This window comes from Chlamydotis macqueenii, chromosome 21, assembly GCF_036417535.1.
Source record: "Chlamydotis macqueenii isolate bChlMac1 chromosome 21, bChlMac1.mat, whole genome shotgun sequence".
Taxonomy (NCBI): Eukaryota; Metazoa; Chordata; class Aves; order Otidiformes; family Otididae; genus Chlamydotis; species Chlamydotis macqueenii.
In genome coordinates this window covers 8509344-8523516 of record NC_141576.1, presented here as the reverse complement: position 1 = coordinate 8523516, position 14173 = coordinate 8509344, and positions in this window count along the sequence as shown.

Genomic DNA, 14173 nt, shown 5'->3' with positions numbered 1-14173 from the left:
TGTTTTTTGTTTTTTGTTTTTTGTTTTTTGTTTTTTGTTTTTTGTTTTTTGTTTTTTGTTTTTTGTTTTTTGTTTTTTGTTTTTTGTTTTTGTTTTTTGTTTTTTTTTTAAGTTGTTAATGCCTGAAAAGAGGGGTTTATGAGAGAACGACCTTCAGTGTCGGTTATAATCTCACTGCATGAGTCTGTAATATCCCCCTTGCTCACATGAATACGTACACCCAGCTCCCTCCAGAGCATCTTTCCGAGAAAATCGATGAGGAAGCGGGATTTGCCACACTGGTCCAGCTTGCTCGGGGTCTTCCCTTTGGAAGCTACCAGTCTCGTGCTCCAAAGGCGAAAATCCTTTGCCACTTATGCAAACACTTCTGCAGCAGCCTGATGGGGAAAGAAATCCCTTTGGCACACTGCAGCCCCCTCAGCTTTTAAGTAAATATTTTGGTCATCCCTGTTGGAGCGCCAAACCCTTTTACACCGCTGCAAAGCCTATGAGCACTGTCCAGGTTGAAATGAATTTAGGGACTGGTTGGCAGGATTTGCTCCGGGGCCCTCGTGACCAGGAGACCAGCTCTGCTCATAGATACGCAGGATGCTCCACCTGTGAAATCATGGCCTCAGACATTGTGAAGCAGAAGTCCTATCTGTTGGGTGCTGTTGGTGACCACTCGCAGAAGAATGCCAGCTCAATGCCCTGCTTTGCATCTGTGTCCTGCAGCGTGAACCATCTACACCAGCTTGGCATCTCTAAGTGTTTTGTCATGTTGGGAGAAAAAGGCACAGCAAGGATTTGAGCAGGTGGAGGGGTTAAACTAGATGATCTCCAGAGGTCCTGTCCAATCTTGCTCTCGGGAGACCCCACCTGGAGTACTGTGTCCAGCTGTGGAGCCCCCAACATCAGAAGGACATGGACCAGTTGGAGAGGGTCCAGAGGAGGCCATGAAGATGATCAGAGGGCTGGAGCACCTCTCCTGTGAGGCCAGGCTGAGAGAGTTGGGGCTGTTCAGCCTGGAGAAGAGGAGGCTCCAGGGAGACCTTAGAGCGGCCTTCCAGTGCCTAAAGGGGGCTGCGGGAAAGATGGGGAGGGACTGTTCAGCAGGGCCTGTTATGACAGGACAAGGGGTAATGGTTTTAAAACAAAGGGAGGTAGATTCAGATTAGATATTGGAATTTTTTTTTTTTTTTACGTTGAGGGTGGTAGAACGCTGTCCCAGGTTTCCCAGAGAGGTGGTGGATGCCCCATCCCTGGAAACATTCAAAGCCGGGTTGGATGGGGCTCTGAGCAACCTGATCAGGTTGGAGACGTCCCTGCTCCTCTTAGGGGGGTTGGACTGGATGACCTTTAAATGTCCCTTCCAACCCCAACAATTCTATGATTCTATCTCAACTACTCTGTATTTGCAATTTTTTTGCAGATCTCTCCAATTTTTCCCCCGAGGATTGAGTCTCTGGCTTTGACTGGGCTTCCCTACTGCAGCACAGAGCAGTATCAAGCAAACCCTAAACTCAAAAGCACTGCTTACATTTTCCTGCTAGAGAAAAAAATGAACCAAACTCAAGAGACCAAGCCCTGGTGTGGGCTTCATTGCAATCCTAGTGCCAAGGCAGGATGGAGCAGGACAACTTGAGGTGGACAGCATGTCTCACCTGGCTTCTGGGGGAAGAATATCTGACTCCCAGTTATGCTGCTGATCCAGAAAGACTGGTGTGTGGTAGTTTGATCTGCTCTTTCCAGAGCAGGATGGAGCAGGACAACTTGAGGTGGACAGCATGTCTCACCTGGCTTCTGGGGGAAGAATATCTGACTCCCAGTTATGCCACTGATCCAGAAAGACTGGTGTGTGGTAGTTTGATCTGCTCTTTCCAGAGCCAGGGAGGTTTCCTGCCGTTCAGGTGACCATTTGGCAGCTCTGTGCCCACTGAATAGTCCTATGACAGCTGTGTTGCAGCTGCTCCTACCTTTTTGAAGAAATGGAGGGGCAGTTTCTTACCTCTTCCGCTTCCTACATGTCCTGCCAGCTGTATCTTGTTGTGAATATGGCTTGGACCCAGCTCTGGAGGCACCAGAATGACAGGTCACTCCGTCCTGGACCACACTGCTCTCGTCCCAGTGATGTTAGTCTGACCTTGCAGTTCCCACGAGTACCCAGACTTCTTGCTGGGTGGCAGCCCCATCCTGCCAGTATTGCAGTTCTGGGGCCTCCAGCTTGTCGTCACAGTGTGGGACGTCACAAGGTAGGTCCTACAAGCAGTGGGACCACACACCTGGTGAGCATCCTAACTGGGGGCAGGCAGGGGTACCAGCACTTCTCTTTGTGTCTGGCCTCCGTGCTGGCTGTGGCTGTTTGCCAGCCTGATGCTGTTCTTCCAGGAGTTTCCTTTCTTTGAGGAAGCTGGTCCTACTCGGTAATGCTTGACGCCTGTCCCCCTTTTCCTCTGGCAGGGCCGACCATCCTCCCCCCTGCACTGTTCCTGTGGCTCTGAGCCACACGCTCCATCTGTGCCAGGGACACAGCGTCTCGTGCTGCCTGCAGGCACGTCCCAGCGTTTGCAGAGCTGTTTTAACTTTGCCCTTCTGCCTTCTGTTCACCATCTTCCAGATCTGCCCTTTCTGATTTTCTCCACGCTGCTGTCCCCAGGGCCTCTCCAGCTCTAGGAGGGCGTCTGGCCTCATATGCAGGACGTTTCTGTTCTGGGCTAGCTCTGGCCTGTCCTCCATGGGGATGGGGAAAACTCTTGTGGTACCAAGGCAGGCAGCCTGGTAGTGTTCACTCTGAAAACCCCTCTCTCATCCGGCGTGCTCAGGTCACCGTTACTCCTGCCCAGGAACCATGCAGCGGGTTAGCTTGACTTTATTTCTTTTGGCTGTCGCGCCGCTTAATGAGCAGGTACCACAGAGGATACTGGCTCACTGCCGATCACAAAACAGGGCTGCAAAAACCAGCCCTTTGTGTCCCACCGCCGCTGCGGTACTCCTGGCTGCACCTCCAGCGGGCAAATCCTGTGCGCTTGCAAGATTGCCACTCCGACTGGGCACACAGAGGCATGCGGATCTTTTAATGACAGCTGAGATTTGTGAGTATTGACTTCATTATTCAGTGATTAAAATAGTCCAGCTTCATTGCGACACAGGGGTGCATTAATGATTTATAGTATTGCATTTTGATTCGACACCTTAGCAAACTTTAAAAGCAGCTCGTGCCATGGATTCTGCTGAAATCTGGAAATTAAATCTGAAAATTTAGTAGTTCATTGGCTTGAAATATAGGAAAATTTTGTAGATGCACCATGGAGAAAAAAATCATAGAGTCTTTGCAAAGTGACCGTAACCTGGACCGGCACATGGATGCACCCGCTGCCCGAGGAGGCAGTGCTGGCCCTGGGGGGGACGGCATCCATCTCCACAGTGACAGGAAGCTGGCGCGTGGCTTGCTGCTCTGACCCTTTGTCATTCTTCTGGAGGAAGCTTTTGCAGAGTTTTAAGTCTCTTCGAGTGTGATGGGTCCTGGGAGCAGAGGGGCTTTGAGGAGTGTTTCTGGGCCATGTGCCTCTCTCCGTGCCACTGTCCCGCCTTCCTGTTGGACACGGCCCTGTGACTGTCTGTCCCAGCAGACCATCCCAACCCTTTCTCTTGCTCCTTTGCTGTAGGAGGCGGGGAGCAAGACACAATTGTGTCTTTGCTGTCCGTGCAGGGAGTCCAGCATTGCTGAGCATCCGTCTCCATCCTCTGCCTCACCTGCTACTAGCAGCAAACACTTTGAGACCTCTTTCTCTGAATCTCTTGTACGCAGCGGGGTTCCCCATTGATTGCTTTATTTCTTCCCTCTACTCTCAGGACACCCCTGGTGCTGTCTCTTTTCCTCTTGCTTGTGTCCTGAGACGAGCGGGAGGGACAGTGAGGCGGAGAGTGCGACCTGCTCGGGATGCAGGATGCTTTAAAGGTACGAAGGAGAGGGAGAGATGTTTCACTCCAGGCGTTCCCATCACCGAACGGATGACTGAGGCAGCCTCAGCTCCTTCGAGTGTCCCATCCCCATCCCCTTTTGTCCCCATTCCCTTCACAGCCCAATTAGCTGTTTGCTTAAGGTGCTGAAAACCTGACTTGGTAAGTTTACCTAATTGCTTCACTTAAGTTAATTAAATCTTAGCTGAACAAGAAAGCAACATAATTGATGTCAAGGCATATTTGTCACTTCGATTAATGTCCTGGGAGTGGGGAAACCGGCACTCCCCCCACCTCACACCCTTCCTTCCCGGCTGCTCCCAGACATTGACAATAAATCCCGTTACACGGCACTGCCTGCCTGAAGTCTGGGCAGGGCAGGTGAAGGCAAGGAGGCTGCTTGGTGCATCGGTAATGAAAGCATCGACCCGTGGTGCGGGCGGCAAGCACCTTCTGCGTTAACCTGTCAATGGGGAAAGAGATGACCCGCGTGGCTCCAGCCTGCCCTGGTGGGGAGCAGGTGGGGGGACAGCCGGTGGCCAGGTCCAGACCATACCAAGGCTAAATTCAGCGTGTGCTCTGGCTGCATGCGGGCTGGGGTCGGGGTCAGGACACAGCCTGGGTGACTTCTTTGAGTCCTGGCTGTTTGCTGGAAGTTAGGAGAGCCGGTGGGATGCCGAGCTGAGGTCTCTCCTGCTAAATGAGGCTGGCGGCGATTGTCAGGGAGCTTGCACCCGCTTCTTTCTTTCGAAGGTGGGTTGGGGTTTTTTTTTTTCCTTCCCTTTGCACCTGAAAGGAGTTGAGGCAGTAGGTTAGCCTATAAAAAGCTTTCCCTGGGAGCAACTGCCTGCCAGACTTGGGGTGAATGCCCTGGAGAAAACGCCTCCCACTCCAGTGAAATCTTCCTCCCGTGACCTGCACCGGGAGGTGAACTTTTGTGCAAGAGAAAGATAATCCCCTCTGCTCACCGGGACTGAAGGCTCTGTGATAAAAGCTTTATTCAAGATCAAAGACATATGCTGCTATTTTATTTTTTTTTAAAACTACTACCTTAAACAAAAAGTTTAGTTTGTGCTGGATTGAAGCTCTGAGCGGTGACAGCTCCGGAGCTCATCTTCCTGGCCGGTGCCGGTGTGGAGCGGGCCAGCGCGGGGATGTAAGGCGTCGTGACCATTATCCCAGCACAAAGAGGTTTCGGGGGCTCAGCTCCATTTTCCATTGCATGAAACTGCTCAGGGTTCAGGTTCCCTTTCAGTCTAGGGGATTATCTGGGCAGCTGGAGGGGGCGGGAGGGAGCCTGGGGAATGGTTTGTGTTTGATCTTGCTCAGCAGTTTCCTCTGCACGAGTGTCCGGTGGGGGCTTTGCTCAGGGATCTTGGAAACCTCTTGCGATGGAGGTGACACGAAGAGCTGTGGGCTTTTCTTGGCAGTGAGCTGGTCAATGGAGGGGGGATGTTGTGCCAGTTTGCACTTCACAGGCCCTGAGATGGTCTTCCAAAACTCTGAGCTCAGCAACAAATTGCAGGGTTGTTTCTTCATTATCCGAGCCCCAGTGCTGGGACCCAAAGTCTGAGCTGCAGACTTTTCCCTGTGGCGGGCCAGGCTGGTACCTAGTGAAAATCAAGCCAGAGTGCCTCTTTTCAGGGTGTCCTGTATCAACAGGACGTCACACGCCATAGGGTACCCTGTATCTTGTGTTGTTGGTGTCTCCAGACACCCTTTAGTGTGAGACACCCCGTAGCCTGTCCTGCAGTACAGAAGGGCAGCTGTATCGTGAGAGGCTTGATTGCCAGGGCCATGCATTTCACAGACAGTGAAACCAGTCCCCTGTAACCCTGCCTTCACCCCCAGAACTGATTTTCACATCGCAGCCAAGTCCTCCTGTGTGTAAAATGGCAGAGGGTCTCTCACTCATTTCCACCACTACATCCTCTCCACATTTACACCTGTGTAAAATGAGGGATCACAGGTCGAGCTGTGTGCTCAGAATAACTCCTCTGAAGCTAATGGACTTATTATGGCCCCTCATTTCAGAGCTAAGCTCAGCAAACCTGGTCTCGGTGGGGAAAAAAAAAAAAATCTCTCCAGGAATGAAATTCACTCTGTCAAGCACAACATGTTTTTGCATGGAGGTAAACCTCACTCCTCTCTGTGGCTTCTGTGTGGACTGGTCCCTCTGCTGTCTGCTCGGCTCTCCAGGCGTGGGCAGGCAGCCCCCGAGGCCAGTCCTGGCTGTGCTGTGCCCAGGCTTGGAGCAAAGCAGTGGGTCCCACCTGTGCTGGGCGAGGGACGTCAGGCGATGTTTGCCAGCTTGTTCTGGTGCAAATCTGTCAGTCCACAGGCCAGGGCATTGGGAAAGACCACCTTGCCTTACACTGTTAGGGAAATAAAACAATTTAGAGAGTCAGGGTTGACCTTGATGTATTTGCTCTCCAGCATCCCTCCAGTTGCCTCAGGCACAACTGTCTCACCAGATCAGCATTAGGCTGGGAGAAGATCATCCCCAGCAGGACCAAGGAGCCAGGAATGGTGGACAAGCAGCTGTATGGCTGACAGGATGTCACCACCTGCAGTCTGAAGCCTCCTTTACCTTTTGCTCCTGATACACAACTTTTCCCTGCACCCACAAGCAGATGCCAGCTTGGATGTGTCACTGAGAAGATGGCTGCTGAGGCTGAAATGAGGGAAGGGTACTGGCTGAGTCTGGGATCTCATGGTCCAAGCAGAGAGAACGGGTTAGCCCGCACAGATTTAGGAAAGACTTTCCATGTGCAGCCCATGAAAAGCGTGGCCATATTGTAGGCTGCTACCAACAACTGAGTTTGGAGAGGCGGAGATAGGGATTGCTCCTGGTCCCTGATGGGCGCAGGTCAGCAAATGCTTCACCAAGATGCACCACAGAGCGGAGTGGAAAATCAGCACAGTGTCCTCATACATCTTTCCAGAACCAGGGATGATATGGACACCTGGTCGCACTGAAGTGTTGCAGGGCTCTAGCGTACAGCTTGAGATCTGTCTTTAATTGAAGGAGAGCAACTGAGTTGGGATAGTCCCCAGAGCTTGGGAATGATTTTCCTTCCCTGGGAAGAAGATGCAGGAGGTCTGTAATGTGGGGAAGAGCTTCCCATGAGGGCTGGGCCAACACTGAGCTCTTCTGCTCTGTCTTCTGTGGTGGAGCAGTGTCCCCCTCTGTGCTGTGCAGCAGCTTGTACCGGTGTGGTTGCCAAGGATGAGGCCACGAGCCGTGCAGAGCTGTCTGAGAGCAGTCAGGGAAGAGGCGGGCAGAGGAGAGAGGTGCAGCCCAGACCTCTTCCGAGGGAAATTGTCCTTTTCTTTAGAGGCAAAGCTCCACCGTCGGAGGGGTTGTTCTGGACATGGGGGAACCGGCAGCACAGCAGCTGATGGAAGTGCACTCTCACTGGGTAATCCAAGAGCTCTAATGATCTGCCTTTGATCTCCTATTCAACGGAGAGATTTATTACAGCTTTCATTTCAAGTCAGAACTGATGAATTTCAGTGGACCTGTCGAGTGGCTACAATCTGGAGACATTTATCTTTCAGGCGGGAGAGACAGTCTTCTCTCTTTGTCTCTTTGAAATGATGAGGAGAGACACAGTACCCAGCTAGCGAGGTTAAGATGATACCTGCTGCACAGCAGCAAGGTCCGCCCCACTCGGGGCAGCTCCCTGCTCCAGCTGTGGCACAGCAGCTGCTCCAGTGGCCTTTCTTCTCTGGCACAAAGTTTATCTGCTCCATACATGCCACTCTCCCTCTTTCCTGCTTTCGTAGGCAGCCCAGAGGGGCTGAGATCCAGCGCCGTGGGACAGGGCTCCCAGAGCTCCTTCCCTGGAGCCAAGCGCTGCTCTGGATCTGGAAGATGCCTCTGCTTCTTTAGCAGAAGGTGGCCTGAAAACCTAAGTGTCCAACACCATCTCTCCTGGCTCAGGTTGTGCAAGAGACCTCTGTTGGATTTAAGCTATTGTCCACAACTTCATCAGCATCAACACGTTTTCCTTCTGACAGCTTGAGGATGCTGGACGGAGCCTGTTTCATTCTTTTCCACGCAGGTGCATTTTAGCTGTCCCATCTAACAGTGTTTTCACGTAACGCCTCTCCACTAAAGCAAGCCTGCAGCAGCAGATCCCTTATATGAGCAGCAGGGTGGCCTTACCCATCCTGCGGCACATGGAAAAGCTGCTTTGTTCCCAGATTGAGGATCTTTTTAAAATAATAACAATTTCATCATTGCTAAGAGCCACAGAAGAGCTCTTGGGCATTATTTGCAGCCTCTTAGTTTGAAGGCTGCTCCTTGGCAGGACCTGCTCTGGGCTGTTGCTGCTCCCTGCCCGCACCCAGTGGCAGCTATGGCAGGAGTGCTTTTCCTGTTCCGTATCAGCGCTGGTTTGGGATTTGGCTTGGACTGAGAGATGCGTTCCAACATTTAGCATCTGCACCTATTTCTCCCAGTGTCCAGAGCTGGTCCCATTGCTTCGGTTCACCCTCTACACCACTTTCTCCCCATCTCTCCCACCGAGGAAGAGGCTTTCATTTGGTGGGAGACTGCTCTGTCTCAGTGCTGCAACATTTATCCTAGGAGCACTGCACTGGTGAAAACAGCATCCTTGCAAGCTCCCACCACTTCCTGACCATACCAGTCATCTCGGCCCTGCACCACCCTGCTGCTGTGGTCCCACTGTGCGGCTCTGCATCGTGTCCCGGCAAGCACTGCCCTGTCAGTGGCACCTCCATGGGGCCATCATCTCGCTCTCAGTAGACAACAAAGAGGCTCTGATGTGCCTCTGCTTTTGAGCAGGGATGGGCTCTCCTGGGACAGGCTTGGCTGCCTTCCCTGGCTCGTCTCTGCTTCATGAGCAGTTGTCTGAGTGCACTGCCAGCCCTGCCAACTCTGTGTCAAGCCCTTGGTCCTTTGCTCCAGGGGGACCCGTGGTGGCAGCGGGAGATCTTTCCTCCCCTTTCTTCCCTGCTCCCTTTGAGGATCTTGCCCAGAGGAGCCCCAGCGGCAGGGCAGCAGCAGGATTGCTGGGCTGCTTGGGCTCCCCTTGGCCATATGTGGTCCCTCAGGACCCTGCTGGAAGAGCCATGTCCCTGGACCAGCACAGCTTGGTGACATGGAGGGATTCTGGGTGGAGAAGAGCTGGGTACCAAGCACTGGTGCAGCCAGGGGCAGGAGAGATGCCTGTGGTCCATGCAGACAAAAAGCAAGTGCTGTGGAGAGGTGACACCATCCCAAAGGGCCTTTTCAGGAATCAGGGTGCAGCCAGAGTGCTGGAGTTGCCCAGAACCATTGTGCCATGGGATGGATATGGGACTTTCTGGGACCGATGCCTGGCCCAGCTGGGTGCAGCTCTCTTGGTTTGGGCTCTGCACCAAGAGAGCTTAAGCCAATTTAAACCCAGAGAGCTGAGCTAAAACCTTTTCTTGCACCTGATGGTGATGCCTCCTTCACAGTGTTCATCTGCCTTCCGCTGACAGTGGGGTTGCACATGACTGGTGTGGATGGATGCTGCTGGCATCGCGCTGTGAGCCCTCTGCCACGTGCCCGGGCTGCGGTTCTGGGTTGTCCCACTGTGCTGTGCAGTATCCTGGGAGCATGTGGTGCTCCGTGAGGTCTCGGGATCAGAGGGGTCCCTGTGAAAGCCAGCGCTGTCCTCCAGCATATCCCTGAGCCATGTGTGTGTGGGTGTAAAGCTGAGTGCATGGGATGTGTGACCTGATCCCTGTGCCTCATCCTCATCTATTTCCAGGCTGTCCTGCCGCAGCATGGCTGCGATTCGTATGTGTGGGTGGCAGTGGCGGGGGAAGAGCCACCCGTTGTCAGTCTGTCCCCTAATCCATCCTGCAGACGAGCAGCTGCCTGCCTGGCAGATAGCGCTGGAAGGGCTACTGCTCCCTGCCAGGGGTTGCTAAAGAGCAGCTACCGTATTGATTGGCCCTGTCACTGCTTGAGGGATGTGTTCTTGTGAACAGCCTCTGGCATTAGCAGTCTGCTGGCATGTTGGCTGCATCAAGGGCCACCTAGGTCTCCGTCCCCAGCAGGTGCAGCAGGGAGGGACGGGGCTCCTGGCCACACTCATCAGCTCCTGCCCCAGAAAACCAGGCCACAAGGATGGCTGAGATAACCCTCAGCGGTGTAGGAGGGGGAAGGAGAAGACCAAGATGATGTTGGGTCCCAGCAGTCAGGAGATGAGGAGTCGCTTGGTGAGCTCACCATAGGGATGTGGGTAGAGATGTGGATCCTTCCAGCTTGTACTTTGTGCCTGTTGGATTTGATAGGCTTCAACACCTTCAGTGGGATCAAGGATGCAGGAGGATGACTGGGGCTAGACAGTGATTTATTTTATTTTATTTTATTTTATTTTATTTTATTTTATTTTATTTTATTTTTTGGTTTCCACAGAAAATGCTGATTTGCTAATCTCAAAGCCATTAGTATGAAGTGGCTGGCTTGGGCAAAAATACCTCTTTGGAAAAAAAAAATTCAGGAGTCTCCAAATTTATAAAGTGACCCCTTTGTATGCTGATAGATTGGAGAAGCTCAGGATCATTTCTTTCAGAGCTGGGCTGTGCTTTGACAGGTGAATGGTGATTCCTCATCTCCCAGTTGGAGGTGGAAAACTTGCTCACAGCCCTTCATGTGCTTGTGGGGCCTGGGGGAGGTCTTTGCTGGGGCGCGTGCTGCTTGCAGGTGTTATTTCTGCTTCTGGAGGGAAAACAGTGACCGAGCGCACGCGAGAAGAGTTGTGATGTGCTGCACCAGCCTCTCTGCATGGCGTTGGGCTCTGCACCAGCCCTTCCAAACTCTGCTCGCTCTTGTTTGTGGGTTGTTTGTTTTTCTCTGGAATAGGCAAACAAGATATATCTAGTTTTCTTTTTCATCTGCCCCCTCATTAACATAATACTGAGTAGGAGGGCAGATCTGAGTGGTGCTGTCAGGCTTCATTACAGGGATCCAGCCCAAACAGACACGCAGCTCCGGGAGCTTGCTGCAAGGCCACCCGCCAAGCCAGACCCAACTGTCCCCATGCAGACAAAATGTCAGGCCCCCAGCAGAGAGGCGAGCATGTGGTCCCCTCCGCTCAGCGCAGACTGAGCCACTCTTGCCATTAGTCCTTCTGGAGAACGTAGCTCTTTTCTTGGGGAGCGTTGAAGAGATCTTTGTTTTCTAGTTACATATCTGCATTCGTGGTGCAGTCACCCAGTTTCTGCCTCTCAAGCTGCCCCAGAGGACCCCGAGTTATTCACCACCAGACACTAAGGCTGATGCCAAACCCATACAGATTATAAAGCTTTTCATGAACACTATGAAACTTGTGTTTGCCTTTCTGACAAAGCCTTTCTTTGAGGAAGACACTGAAGGGATGCTCTCTACAGGTTCTGCATGTTTGAAGGTCCCCTCAGAGCAGCAGATGGTAAATCCTCACCCGCCTACAGAAATTCGTACTAGTCCTTCCTCACAGGGCACAGACCAGAGCCTTCCTTGCAAACAGCTCATGAGCTGGGCTTCTCCCTCCGAACCCATCCTGCAAAACCAGCCTTTCTGCCCTGCCCTGGCCAGCAACAAAGGAGGTTAGTTGAGCTTGTTCTGGGAAAGACCTTCAGAAGAAAGACTGTAGCCGTAGACATGCAGAACGAGGACACAAAGAAACACAGATGAAGAAATGGGCAGCAACCCAGCCCATGGTCTGCAAGGGCTGAAGTAAGCAAGATCCTGAGGGAAGATGTCACCCCATAATCACCGTTTCCTCCCAAAGGGTGTTAAAGCCACTTTGTTATCTCTAGTGCTGGAGACAGGATCATTGACTGACATCCTGTGTCCTCTCTGTCATGGACAAGTGATCTTGGCCAGACCCCTTGGAGATTCCTGTGGGTGCTCGGGGTGAGTGGATGACATCATCTTAGAAATGGCATTAAATAAAATCCCCCTCCCATTCATGGAGCCTCCTGCTGAGGTTTTTCCATCAATTTCCTGCATTTTGAGCTTATCAACAGGATCTTTTCTGGTAAAAACAAGCATGTTTAAGTGCAGAAGTCTCAAGATCACTTCCTGATGAGTGGGACGTTGTGGCCATCACACTGGTCCTTGGGCTGACACTGTGTCGTGCCTGGGACGTGCACTCCCTGCTCCCTCCTCCAGCCCACTTCTTGCCCCCGTGGGATCCCATGGGGAAACGATCCCATCTTTCTCACAGGCTTGCCAAATCACTGAGGTAGCGTCCTGAAAAGGGACTCCTATGACACGCGAGGCTCTCTGGGCTCAGTGGAAGGGGATATTTGTGGAGATGACACCCTGGCTGGTGGGAACCTGTCCAGTCTTGCAACCCCAACATGCAAGGGCTGAGCTGGAACTGTCTCCAGGCTTGGGCTTGCAACGCAAGGACTGCTCGGCATGTGGCTACCTCTTAGGGCATTAAAGCAGAAAATGGTGACTTTTAAAGCCTTTCTCCCTAAAAGGAAGTGGCAGATGCAATGAAAAGTTAATGACGGTGGCTGTGCCTTGCTGAGTCCAGGCTCTTCCCTTCCCTGCCATCCTCTCCACTCTGCAATTAAAGTCCCGGCTGGACGGCCAGGCCAGGGCACGTTTGCCAAGACAGGAGGTGGCGAGGCGGGGATGGATTGGAGGAGACACCAGCTGCTCCTCTCATCGCATGGAGCAGATGAAAGGAGCAATCCTCTGTGTGTCTGATACTGGAACAGAGGCCCCTGCACTGCCTCCTCCTCTCCTGTTGCAGATGGTGTCTCAGGAGCCGAGCGTTACAATGGCAGTAACGAGGCGCATGGCAGCTATTGTTCTTGATGCCCAGTGGTTTTGGTGCTTGGGGTGAGTGATGGAGATGTCTGCCCATTGGGGACAGGACGCTGCTGCCCTTGCGCTGGGGCACAGACCCGCTGGCACTACCGGTGCCTGCGGAGGGATGGTGGGCTGCCACAAGAAAAGCAAAGCAATCAGAGCCTACAGCCTCTCATCCTCTGATATAATCTCAGAGAGAGGGTGATTAACAGCCCAAAGTTGCAAGAAATTTGTTTCTGGCATGACCCATCCAGGCTGCTGGCAGCCAAAGTGACAGGGTTTTGGGGGAACGCAAAGAGATGAAGTGAGACATCGAAAACCAGGTTCAGGTTTGGAGATTTGAACCTCCATCTCAGGCAGCGCCGTGCTCAAGGTGACCAGGATGTGATACCAGACACTGTGGTGTTGGACCCAACCGAGGCTGGGTATTGCAGCCGAACACCCCAGAGACAGCGGAGAAAAAAATCGCTATGAACCCCAGTGGATTTGTGCCCCGTTCTCAGAAATCCAGGGCAAATCCATGGTAAACAACTAACAATTTGGAAGAGCTATTCAGCCCTGGACTGCAGTGACTTTTCTCACAAAACCTGCAGCGAAAGCCTCTCAGCAAGTGCCACGTGTGCCTGCGATGGCAGGAGCTCACCTCTCCGTCTGTGATGGAGCGATTTGCATTAGCCCAGGAAAATGTCACAGGTTACAAGCTCTGGGGCGAGTTCTGCTCCATCATCTCCTGCGGTTCAGGGGGGAATTGGCCACGCTTCCCGCCTCTGACCCACTCCCAACCCTTCTCAGAGCCGTGTGAAATCTGCAGGCAATGGCTCTTGGCTGGAAGACATGATGTGTAAAGACGCAGGAGTGTAACTCGTGCCACTCAAAATCCCATCACATCAGCTCGGTAATGAAAGAAACAGCTCTATCCAAAAGCAGCTGACATCTCAAGGTTTCGGACTGACAGGGAAACCTCAGTGCAGAGATTCAGGGCAGGCTGAGGAAATTGGATGCCCTGGGCTAGCAGGGCTGGGGGAAGAGCCAACAGTGGCCGTCTGCCTCCTGGGTGGGCAGCAGTGCTGCTCAGCCCCTCAAAATAGAGCGGGTGTAAAGCCTGGGAGAGGAGAAGAGGGCTGGTACTCATCCTAAAGGCCAGCATTTCTGGGCAAATGCCTGGGTTGGACTGAACTGGAGCTGGGTGTCAACCCAATTTTGTCCATGTTGAGACGTATTCACTAATGGGAGATGCCACAGCTGTCCTCGGGGCCACTGGCCCACTGTGGCCAGTCCCTGGTTTCCAGTGTCTCAGTGTGCTTCCTTTAGACCCAGCACGCTCTTTGAGGGGCTATGAATGCCTGCGCTCATCTCTGGCAGGCGCCTTTGAGATGCAAGGCATGTGGGGTTCATGTTAGGTGGAGCCACTGCTGGGGCTGACCC